Genomic DNA, 13,026 nt, shown 5'->3' with positions numbered 1-13,026 from the left:
TTGTCTTTTACTTAGTTATTTGAACGCATCAAATTATACAATTCATTTAATTGAGTTTGACAATATGAAGTGGTTTCTCGTTAGAAAAAAAATTGAGGACCCCAGTCAAGCTTGCAAATAATATGTGAAAGTAATTTAGAGACGAAAGAAGGACGGGCGGATGGACGGACACAAAGATGGACCAACAGATTGACCTAAAGAGGGGAGAGTGTCATAGGTGTGGGGCTTTGAAGCTATTCCAAAATAATAATAAAAAAAAACTAAAAATGATAAAGACTATGATTTATTTATTTTCTTCTAAGAACTGTTCACACATTTACAGTATCGTGGATAGCTTATGGGAATAAATCTAAGTTGAGGAACATAATCCATGTCCTCATCAACCACAAGAATCCATGTGTGGTAATCGTCATCCCTCTGACAGGTTCCTGATGTACAACTGGCGCTTGCTCTGAAAATATAACAGATCCCACTGAAAACCATAATTTCAAGGGATGTCCTTATTATTGACAAATGTGCTTAGTAATCTCTATATTCATAGTATTTGGAAAAACCATGTCTTGACTAAAGCACGTATCAGACGACATCAAATGTTTATGCCGGTTTTTATTGATTATGATAATTATTTCAGTCAAGGTGGGCTTATATTGTGTTTTAGCTAGGGTTTGTCTGCTACAAGGGAAAACAATAAACATATGGAATTATGGTAACTATTGTTTCAAATAAACAACTAAAATTATAATTAGCTGTTATGAAAATGTCTTTCAATTCATAATTTGTTATTCTTAAAGCGTAGCGGGTTATTTAAAGTGTGCACCACATTTTTTATGTTATTTCGAATAGGCAGAAATAATATTAATACAGTCATTCCTTATCATTTAATTATAAATTCCATTTAAAAACGGAGTAAATCATGAAAAAACATTGATGACGCCACGATCACATGACAAAACGTCTTTGAGCTGATAAACAAAACACTGTCAGCCAATCAGAAGACGCGTTAGAACCAAAATTAAATTATTTTAGGATGGACGGGGTAAATTATCGTAGGGTAACAATGTATTAATTTATTTTTTCAATTGGTAAATCAACACTTGACTACTTCAAGGGTTTGATAGATGTGTTTTTCTTTTATTCTTAGAGCCAATAAAATATCTTAATAGTCCGTTTGAAATCTATTAATCTTCAAAATTGATTTATAAAAGTAAAAATTTCATAGATAACAACTGCATTTGCATTCCATATTTTTAAGCATTATGCTTGCTGACCTATCATTCCGTATATATCCGGTACAGATTTTTTGTCGAGCCTGCAACTTTCGTTGCAGAAAGCTCGACATAGGGATAGTGATCCGGCGGCGGCGGCGTTAGCTAACTTCTTAAAAGCTTTATATTTTAAAAGGTGGAAGACCTGGATGCTTCATACTTTGTATATAGAAGCCTCATGTTACGAACTTTCCATCAGTCACATGTCCAATTTTCTTGACCTCATTTTCTTGGTTAAGTGACTACTTGAAAAAAAAAGATTTTGTAATGTGAAATTCTCTCTTATTATAAGTAATAGGATAACTATATTTGGTATGTGCGTACCATGCATAGTCCTCATGCCGGTCAAACAGTTTTTACTTGACCTCGACCTCATTTCATGGATCAGTGAACAAGGTTAAGTTTTGGTGGTCAAGTCCATTTCTCAGATACTATAATCAATAGGTTTAGTATACATGTATTCTGTGTATAGAAGAACTGTAAGGTGTACATGTCCAACTGGCAGGTGTCCTCTGACCTTGACCTCATTTTCATGGTTCAGTGGTCTAAGTTGAGCTTTTAAGTTTTTGTCTGTTTTTCTAATACTATATTTCCCTCAGTTTTAGTTTGTTACCCCGATTTTGTTTTTTGTCCATAAATTTACGAGTTTTGAACAGCGGTATACTACTGTTGCCTTTATATGCAATAGGTCAACTTCACTTGGTGTATGGAAATACTTTATGATCTACATGTCAGTCGCGCAGGTTTTATTTGACCTTAACCTCATTTTCATGGTTCATTACTAAGTGTTAAGTATTTGTGTTTTGGTCTTTTTTTCTTAATTTATAAGCAATAGGTCAACTATATTTGTTGTATTGAAGAATTGTTAGCTGTGCATGTCCGTCTGGCATCTGACCTTGACCTCATTTTCATGGTGCCCTGATCAATGTTTAGTTTTCTTTGTTAATGTTGAGTTTATGTGACAGTTGTAATAAAGCTTTATATTTAGAACTATCAACATAATATCAATGATTAGTAAAGAAGGCGAGACATTTCAGCGTGTGCACTCTTGTTGATTAAAGTGTTATTCTACTATCAATTTGTTGTTTACTTGTAACGGTCCGGAAGTATACTGTTACACCAATGAGAGGTTAAACTAGTTATAAAACAAAGTTTACTCTACAATTTGCCAACCAAGATATGCCTGTACCAAGTCAAGTATATAACAGTTGCTTTCCATTCGTTTGATATGTGCGGGTTCTTGATTTTCCCTTTTTATCGGATATGATGATTGTGATTAAAGGATCTTTCCGTTTCGAATTTTTCTTGGAGTTCGGTATTTTTATTATTCTATTTTCATATTAGACCATCTGCAACTGTTTTTTACAATTTGTTATTATATTGTATTGTAGCACCGGTATGTAGATTAGGGGACGGTTGATATCTCAATTATATGTTTAATCACGCAATATGCTATCAGTAAATTGAAACCATAATAAATATTATTGTTGTGCGTACATTTACATTCACGGTACTACCATCGATACCTTTATCCAGGCATTGCACAAGGTCCTGTTTTTGTTCTGATTGTTAATGACGTCTTAACACTAAATCAGGTGGATATTGTTTGTAAACTGATTTCTTATCTAGTCTTAGTAGATACATGATTGTTTTTATTAGTTGATATTGCCTTTTAACTAGCTGTTAGTACTGTGAGTATTTACACATATGTATACTATTAGTTATCTTGGTGTAATCAGGGGTGTACAGAATTTTACACCGTTGTTGAAAATTCATACACCCTGAGGCGCAGCATTTTCTTAATATTTTTTTTTCTTTATTTTGGCAAAATTTTATTTTTATTTTTTTTTTGGCAAAATTTCATTTTTTTTTTTAAATTTGGCAAAATTTTATTTATCCCCGGGTGAACAAGGGTGGGGTGTTATTTACACCGGGATAGTCAACCAATCAGATTGCAGTATTTTTGCTGCATAAGAAATAATTTGTAATATTCAGTATTTGTCGTTTGTTGTTGTGATTCATCAGTGTTTCTCGTATCGCATATAGATTATATCGTTTGGGTTTCCTGTTTCGATGGTTTTACACTAGTAATTTTTGAGGCCCTTTATTATTTGCTGTTCGGTGTGAGTCAAGGCTCTGTGTTGAAGGCCGTACTAAGAACTTTAATGGTTTACTTTTACATATTGTGACTTCGATGGAGAGTTGTCTCTTTGGCACTCACACTACACCTTCTTATATCTAGTTTTCTTAATGACATTGTTTCATATAGGAGCCTTTTATAGTCGACTATACAGTATCGGGGGTTTTCTCAGTGTTAAAAGGCCACATGTTTCCCTATAATTGCTTACATTTACTTAAATTGATTTTTTAGTTGATAGTCTCATTGATTATCATACCATCTCCTTGTATTTATTTCATATCAAAGTTGTGGTGACATCAACTAAAAAGTAAAATCACATTAACACCGAACTCCGAGGAAAATTCAAAACGGAAAGTCCCTAATCAAATAGCAAGCTATAAAGGACCCTCAAAAATAACTAGTGTAAAACCATCAAAACTCAAACCGACGGTAAAAACGAGAAACTATAAATACTTAAACTGAACCACATCAACAAACGACAATCAAAGGACACCTGGTTCCTGACTTAAGACAGGTGCAAACAAATTCAGCGGGTTTAAAGGTTTTAATAGGCACCAACCTTCACCCTTACCAGAAACAAAAGTGTAATATCACAACATAGAAACACACTATACAATATAAATTGAAATGGCTTAACTTAAAAGACATGAACACAAACAAGTGAACATACACTAGACGATTAAATTTTATCTATAATTACACCTTATGTAAGAATCCGGGGTTTTGATTGGTTAATAGCCAGTGTATTTTTCACCAATTTACTGTTATCAAATGAATATCGTTCATTTTTAACGCCGCCGGGGTATTTGCTAAAAGGATATGCCTTTTTTACCCTCTCTGCCGTGGTATTTGCCAAAAAATACTCTATCCGACTGGACGCTTGTAACGTCACGATCATCAATGCGTTTTAGTACATTAACATTCGGTTTAATTAAACAGATATATCATGTTATTGAGGGGTATTTGCGAAAAATACCAGTCTTGAGAATGAATTTCCCTCGCCTTACGGCTCGTGAAATTTAACATTCTCTCGACTGGTATTTTTCGCAAATACCACTCCTTAACATGATATATCTGTTCATGACACATTGTTTACACAAAATCAATAAAATAAGGGGTGAAATGTTAAAACAATATTATAATTAGAAAGACAACGATAACCGGGAAAAAAAATGATGTACACAGGCAAACAAATTTTTGTTTGTTTGAAGGTATACAGTAATGAAGAACAGATTTTTTTTACAAAACAAATAATTGTATTGCTCATAGTAAAAATGAGAATGTGCTATCCCGTTTGAAAAAGATTTCTACAGTACAACCAAACTTCAAAACCAAATCTTTTATATCTATGACAGAATTTAGTAAAGGTTTTATGTAAATCCCTGGATCAATTATTTTCCAGTGAATTACGCATAGATTACGTTCATCAAAATCCAAAACGTCACAATAGACACGGGCATAGCGAACGAGTTGTGATATATAAACACCGTAAGATGGTGCCAAGGAATATCTCCATCCAAAGAAGAAAAATTACCAAATAAGTATATATTTCCAAATTGATGAAAGAGGGGCGAAAGATTCTAAAGGGACATACAAACTCATAAATCGAAATAAACTGACAAAGCCATGGCTAAAAAAGAAAAAGACAAATAATATTACACAAGAAACAACATAGAAAATTAAATCCTAGCAACACGAACCAAACCAAAAACTGGGGGTGTTATCAGGTGCTCCGGAAGTGTAAGCAGATCCTGCTCCACATGAATCTTTATAGGGATAGCATAGTGTATGAGCACAATAGCAAAATGACAAAACGAACCAGTGCATTAGTCGATTATATTTATTTAGTAGCTATTTGTTCAAATTTCAAAACGATAGATTATCTTACTTAAACTTCAAAATGTTTTACGCATAATAAAATATTAATACATCAAATCTTGAATACACAAAACATTTATGTGATCTTAGTTTTGAATATTTACTTACGGACAATCTCCAACGAACAAAAATTGCCATCCACCCGTTGGGTGATATACTTCGTATTCCTTTCTATTGTAATCCACTTTTAATGGAGCAACCGCAGAAAACGCACTGTTGTAAAAGTAAGAATATAGCATTACACTGGATTATTTACTCATGAATAGGTCATTGCAATTAGATATACATACTGATTAAAAGAAAATAATAGTCAATAAAATACTACAAGAATAATTAAATCTATTAACACTAAGTAAACTTTCTTAGTTGAAATTGACAATTTCTTGAAATTTTATTTTCTTAAACATTCGATTAAGTTTTACTCACGTTGAACAACATGCCGAACATTCAGATCTTTTAACATGAATGTTGTCAAACCAACGATTTGGTCGCTTTAAACACGATGCTGGTTTAGTATATTTAGTCCAGAATACTTTTACTGCTTCTGGCTTGATGTGTGCTGTAGGATAATCATTTTCGCTATTTTTAAAATTCATTATTTGATTTTCGGTAAATGCCATCTTTTGAAACACACGTTTGTTTGTAGATAACCATCTATTTGATTCGTTGCTTAAACTATTTGAGCAAAGTAACATTGCTGACCACAGCACTATTCTGACTTTAAACATGGTTCTGTTTGTTCCTTAAGTAGCTGAAACACGTATGTAAATTATAAATAAATTGAAGGAGCAATGAAAATTAGACATAATTCATATAAATTAATGAAATATGTTTTTAATAATATTCTTTGGAAAATATTATGTAAATTAATATTTCGTTACATGATATGAATAATGGTGTCTTTATACCTTACTTAAATGGCTAATGTTCGATGTTCATCCAACCTGTATTGCTAATTGACCAGTCATCATATACACTTGTATGTTTTGAAATTTAAAAGGAAAGCATATTTGTTCAATGTTTATATTTGTGAATTGTGCAGAATACGAAGTAGTGTGGTATATATAGTCAGGCATTTTCAAATAGGTTGTGAACACAAAGGATATAACACCGATTATTAAATTTGATATCAGTGTATGCATTATTTATCTACCAGTTTCATTAAACAGCCATAGCTTTGTGAGGAAATCTTTCGTATTTAAAAACAACTCCAACATAAGAGATATGAATTAAGTAGAGGGGTGAAAGATCCCATAGGGACGATCGAAAACAAAGTGACAATGCCATGGCTAAAAAAGAAAAAGACAATAGTACATAAGACTTCGGCACAACATAGAAAACTAAAGACTAAGCAACACGAACCCAACTAAAAACTCCGGATGGGTAAGCAGATCCTGCTCCACATGTGGCACCCGTCGTGTTGCTCATGTTTTTACAAAACTGGTTAATAGTAAAATAATTCGATAGGTCACATTCGTTTAAAGGGAACGGTTTGTAGTTGCGACATAAGGAAATATCCATTATCATCTGTGAAACGGATATTCCGTAACGGTCAAACAATTCGTGATTTCGTCCGTAAAATTTACGAAGGGATGATCTCAACTTCACCATTTGGAACTCTTGATTTAATAGCATCTGTGGGAACAGCAACCCTCTATCAAGAAAATTATAATAGGAAATACAAGCCGGGGATAATCTTATCAATTGGGAGAAATATACTCCGTATGTAGGCACTGCTGGGATGTTGCTACATAGAAATCGAAAGTTCACAATTAAGAAGCTGAAATCATCTCTTATGTCGTACAATTTTGTTTTCAACCGACCCTCATAGATGTGAGTCAAGATATGGGACAGACTTAACAGTATCTTTTGTATCCTTTATCTCTAGTTCGATGCGATAGATGCGTTCAACATTGTCACCAAATTTTGAACTATTTAGTGATAGAACATCATCTATATAGCGGCAAGTAAAGTTAAAGAATATTACTAGCTTCTTTTCTTTCTTCCTAAGAAATTCCTTTATGAAGTCAGCCTCATAAGAATAAAGGAAGAAGTCGGAAAGAAGAGGAACACAATTGGTTCCTTTGGGAATGCCTTTGAATAAGTCACCTCCAAACGTAACAATATGTTGTCAATCAAGAAATCAAGCACCTTGATAATGTCAGTTTCAGAGTTTTTTGTTTGAATCAGAGTGATTCTTTATCCCTCTCTAAGACAAGATACTTGTATCTACGTTGACTGTTTATATGACTTTTTATAAAGCAAAGAAAAACCACATCTTGCAATTTGTCTTTTAGATTGGAATTGGGTATACTTGTGTAAAGTGTAGAAAGGTCAAATGTTTTAATCCTGTGAAGACACAATCTCCATGTTTGTTTTCAGTAAAATGTCATTAATTGGAGTGGTGGTCTTTTATATTACACGAAAGATACAAGTCTTAAGAAATGCGGTTTATTGGCTCATTTAATTTTCTTCGTCGTATTAAAAAAGGCAGCAGAAGTATACTGCTGTTGAATAGTCATAATTTGATTACTAATAATCGTTATTGATAATGGAAAAATATTTAATTTGTTTCACGTCCGAAATTGTATACTCTCTTTGTGTTCATAATGCCCGCGTCACACTATCCCGATTTTTATATACGATGGACACCCGAATGCGAAAATTGTAAGTTCATACGAATGTGATCCCGATCTCGTTACAATACCAGAAAGTGACCGAAGCAAGTACGATGAATAACGAAGTCTATACGATGGTGTCGAAATTATATACGATAGCAAAAGATGGCCATACGAAGGTTAACCTAAGACGGGTATTTAAGCTTCATATCTCAGCCGAAGCCTACACGATGGATCACGAAGGCTACACGATGGATTACGAAGGCTACACGATGGATAACGATGATGGCGCGATGGCCATACGATGTCTAAAAGACGTCGTGTACAGCTTACGATGCATTGAAATTATATGCCGAAGGCATCACGCGTTTTAAATTGTTATGGACACTCTAGAACCAAAATGCTTAAAACTTGGTATGGTGTTACTCGTTAAGAATATCTTAAGCGCTATTGACTTTAAAGTTCAAAGGTCAAGGTCACAGTGGCAGTTGTATCTACCTCATGAAAAGCTCTGATTCCTTTTACGGATTTGGCTATACTTTTGGACCTTTTGGATTATAGCTCTTCATCTTTTATATAAGCTTTGGATTTCAATTATTTTGCCACGAGCATCACTGAAGAGACATGTATTGTCGAAATGCGCATCTGGTGCAAGAAAATTGGTACCGTTAATTCTATTGTAGTACAAGGCAATATCACTTGTGGACACTCTAAAACCAATATGCTTCAAAAGATTTTAACCACATTTGGTATATTGTTCCTCCTTGTAATGATCTGACATTTTTTATGTTCAAGGCCAAAGGTCAAGGTTATGCAGATGGACTTGTTTTTTTCTCCTTTAAATAGCATAATACACAGGAAATTGGTTGCTCACTTTTTTACCTGCTGGTTCTAAAGACAATATTAAAGGTATTTCCAGTTACTGAATGTTTTGGTTGATTTCTAAAAAATATAGCATTTGTATCAAATATGCATATTCAATTTACCATTTTCTGCATGTGTCATATACAAATATAGTGTCCATATTTGTTCTTAATATGTTACATACGAGGGAATGCCACGCTCGGCATTGCCTTGTTTGAACTGTAAAATGTGTGCACTAGTCTGAATAATCACCCATAATTATGCCCATGTTTACTGATCTATCTTAAAGGTAAGGTAATGGGTTCGTGATCCCTTTTATTAAAAAGAGATCTTTCCAGCAGAATATCATAATAATATAGACAAAAGGAAGGATGTGAGGAAAGCAACAAATGCGGCAAAATATGACATATAGAAAACAAAATGGTTATGGAGTAAACATTCGTGTGACAACAACTCAGACGATACATCAAAATTCAGAATAATGAAGAAAAAGTTGGTTTCCCAATACGTGTACCTGCAGTGTTGGTGTATTATGCGCGTTTATGATTTTAATTATGTTACTTGATATGAAAAATTGACAAAAATTTTTATTTTACTTGTAAAAGTAAATCCTGAGCCTGCAATAGCTGCTCTTCTTGTTCCATTTGAATTAATAGAAACAACGCTGTCGCCCCTCTTGTTCTCATAGAATCATATGATATGAGCTCCATGTTTTGTGAACGTCTTTCTTAACTGTCGTATTAAACTGACCAGTGCATATCGCGCATGGCACTTTAAATGTATTTTAGCGGGAATATTAACTTACATTTAGCTAGATTTATTGCCGTTGTAGTTCCATCTTGTCGCCTTCGTACTTTTATTCGATGGCAACACGACGGGATTACGAGGTCTTCACGAAGTCGTGTTGCCATCGTAAGACCTTCGGATAGCTTCGTGATTCATTCGTGTAGACATCGTAATGTCAAAACTGCCCGATGGAAACACGAATGCAATACGATGTTCAAAGATGCATTCCGGGGGCCATTACGATGGTGAGGATGGTGATACGAACTTAATACGAACCCTCAACATCGGACGCACCTTCGGGGATTTTTTAACATGTTAAAAAATTTAGAACCCTTCCCGAAGTTGTCCCCGAAGGCTAGAAAAAGTGGCCGATGGTTCTACGATGGTTAAAGATGGCACTACGAATATCCTGATCTGGATACGATCAGTCCCGATTTTGAAAATTTCCATAATCGTGTTGCCATCGGCGTAAAAATCGGGACAGTGTGACGCAAGCATAAATAAAAATATTTCAACATAAGAAAATACTATCTTTTGAAAACGACTGAATGAACATGCATTACTGCTTACAGTTACTTGATGCGACAAATTCCATATATATGCATGTTACAGCTACCACAAGATATTTATCTCCATAGAAAGATGCAATTATATTTTTTTTATTTTTTTATAAACTGCTATATAACTAAAAACAAATAAAAAGAAAACCAACTGATTATACTTATCAGGAATAATAACAAAATTATCAATGTCAGTGTACCTGTAAAACATAGTATCAACATCTTTGAAAAGAGAGGCACATCTACATTATATGATTAAAGTCTTAAATTCAATTTAAGGGATGTTTTTATCTTATGTTTCTTTCTTTAACTCTTAAGAAATTGATAAGGAACGGAAAAGGGCTACATCTGCAAGCAGTTTACACCAATAGTATATGCAAGCCGATTTAGATTTGAAAAAGGAAATGTCTATATTATTAAGTCTTTCCACTTTTCTGTGGAAAGACTTATTGTTTTTGTTCTGATTATTATTATTTTTTTTCCCGCCACATTCTGAAATTTTTGTTTCGCAATATGTCGCTTAGATATTTTGTATATTGTATTGTATAGTTTATACGGTTTTAAATCTCACCCTGCTAAGACGAGCAATTTTCTTTGTAAGAGTTATCTCCCTATTCACTGTTTATCATCTGTGTGCATCTCCTTCGTAACAAAAAAAGATAGCGACAAAATTCTTTTTACAAATTGTTCGTTACATCCTAAGGAATTTTTGGCTCATTTGGAGCGAAGCGATTAGATGAAATTTTATAGGAGTTATCTACCTTTACAAAATAAATTTGTCGGTATGTGTTTTCAACTCATAAACAGTTAACCGTATAAGCCTGGGATATTTTTATTTGAGGCCCCTATGTCCTAACTTAGAAAATGAGGTCAAGGTCAAAGGTCAAGTTCTCAATTGTGACTTTTGCTTGTTTTTGCATTTTCTCCGATATGTAAGATACATATAAAAGACTGTGAAAGATACATATAAAAGAACAAGTGCAAAAAGTCTGCTTTATTGTAATGAAGATATGCTACATTTAGTCTGATACAATTTAATGGCATCTTATAGGAGTTGGTGCCCCTTAAATGTTTTGATATGAGGTTATTTGATTATAACTTCAACTAAGTTCATTATAAAGACATTTGACCTTTAACAAAAGGTAAGGTGACAAATGACCTTGAAAAATGACTACCGGAAGTGACCTTGAGAAAACCGGAAGTAGTTTTTTTTGCAATTTTTACATATAAAAATACTCAGAATCCATATACTTTGTCATATAGATACATAAACTGATTACTGACGACTGAAAATGACTTCGAACAAACCGGAAGTGGCCAATTATCTCCCATTCTACATACAAAAGTATATAGAAACTATATATTTTTGGAATCAGTGTGAAAGAAGCTATCATATGGGACCGGAAGTAGCATATTATCTCCCTTATATCACTCGAAAATATAATTAAACCATTATTTATCGCATCAGTATGAAGAAACTATCTTATCAAAATTTCTTTGATGTGGAAAGACTTTCAATTGTTCTCTGAACAATTGGTTTTTAATTCCCTTTTTAATTAGAAATTTCAATTTTAAAATTGTTTTGCACATTACAAGAAAAACAATTCGGTACAATTTTGTACTGAAAACATTCAGTATGTGCACTCGTGTCGCATCTATCCGATAAGATATGAAGGTTGTGAGACACTGTTAAAACCTCTATGAAAAATATGTTGTCACAGCATTCAATATCACACCAATATCGTTTTCGTGCGGAATCCCTGTGGTGAAGACACAATGTCCTACCATTTGACGTTGAAGCTTATTACTATGTATATTTGAAAATATGAATAATTGTAATACTAATATCATCAATACCCATATAATACAAATGTAAAAGAAGAGTAAAAGATACCAAAGGGAAGTTAGCAAACTCATAAGCGGAAATTAAACTGCTTTATCATCGCAATTACGTTAATAGTATTTGTCAGTCTGGCAAATGCTCTAAAACATCTTTCCAAATCACTGAGATCGAATCTGTTAGCATTCCGGACATAATAGGTACTGTCAACTATTATTGTAAATAAGTTGTGAATACAAAATAAAATCACAACATCTATTACGAATTTAAAATCAAATGTTATTTTTTAGAAAAAGGAACTTCAAATGTTGATTGATATCGAACACATATGAAGAATAATGTATATAAATGTTTTTTAATATTGAAATTCATCTCACTTAAAATATATTTTAAGTCAAATCAGATGGTTATGCTAAAATAAATACATTCATCAGAATCAAATTATTAGATCAAGTATTTAATGAACCATTAATGAAGGACAAAAATCATTTACGTAACAGTTATTTTATGTGAATGTATAAAAATGAAATATTTAAAATACATCAATACTTCGTGTTTACAACTTACCTCTCTTTACTAGATAACAAATAATGATCTGATAACCGTGAACATACGTATTTATAAGTCGTATATTAAGTCCTAAGGCAAACGATCATCGCTGGAATATATATAATACCTAATGTAATATGATTTTATAGTTTCCGGTTTTTTTTGTTTAAATCGTTAAAATTAGTTACAAAAACATCAATTTACAATAATCTCTATTTTTAATTTGGTCATAAAACTATACTTTTTTAACAGTTGCTTGATCTAAAATTAAAGTTTTTGACGATGAAATTTAAATGCCTACCATGTATCAAATGTAGTTATATGTGTAAACACGGAAATAAGACAGTAAACATGGATGACTGAACAAAAGACCCAGGGTACTAACAGATTTGTTTGTTTTAGCAACGATTGACCAATCATGACAATTTATAGTTGAAATAACTGCGTCACATACATTTTAACAATTTTAATAATGTATGAGAAAATATCTAAAATTGTTTTCGGATCGCTAGACAAATATATGTAA

General features: G+C 33.0%; 1 long non-coding RNA gene across 1 annotated transcript; it reads right to left on the bottom strand.

Annotated features, from left to right (window-relative positions):
- Nucleotides 1-272: 272 nt before the first annotated feature.
- On the bottom strand, nucleotides 273-12,616 carry LOC143066409 (uncharacterized). Its single transcript, XR_012975601.1, has 4 exons — nucleotides 12,519-12,616; nucleotides 5,710-6,034; nucleotides 5,392-5,496; nucleotides 273-451 (listed from the first exon to the last, which is right to left on the bottom strand). It is a non-coding gene; the product is annotated as an uncharacterized LOC143066409 (long non-coding RNA).
- Nucleotides 12,617-13,026: the final 410 nt, after the last annotated feature.

This window comes from Mytilus galloprovincialis, chromosome 3, assembly GCF_965363235.1.
Source record: "Mytilus galloprovincialis chromosome 3, xbMytGall1.hap1.1, whole genome shotgun sequence".
Lineage (NCBI taxonomy): Eukaryota > Metazoa > Mollusca > Bivalvia > Mytilida > Mytilidae > Mytilus > Mytilus galloprovincialis.
This window is presented reverse-complemented; position numbering and strand designations above follow the sequence as displayed.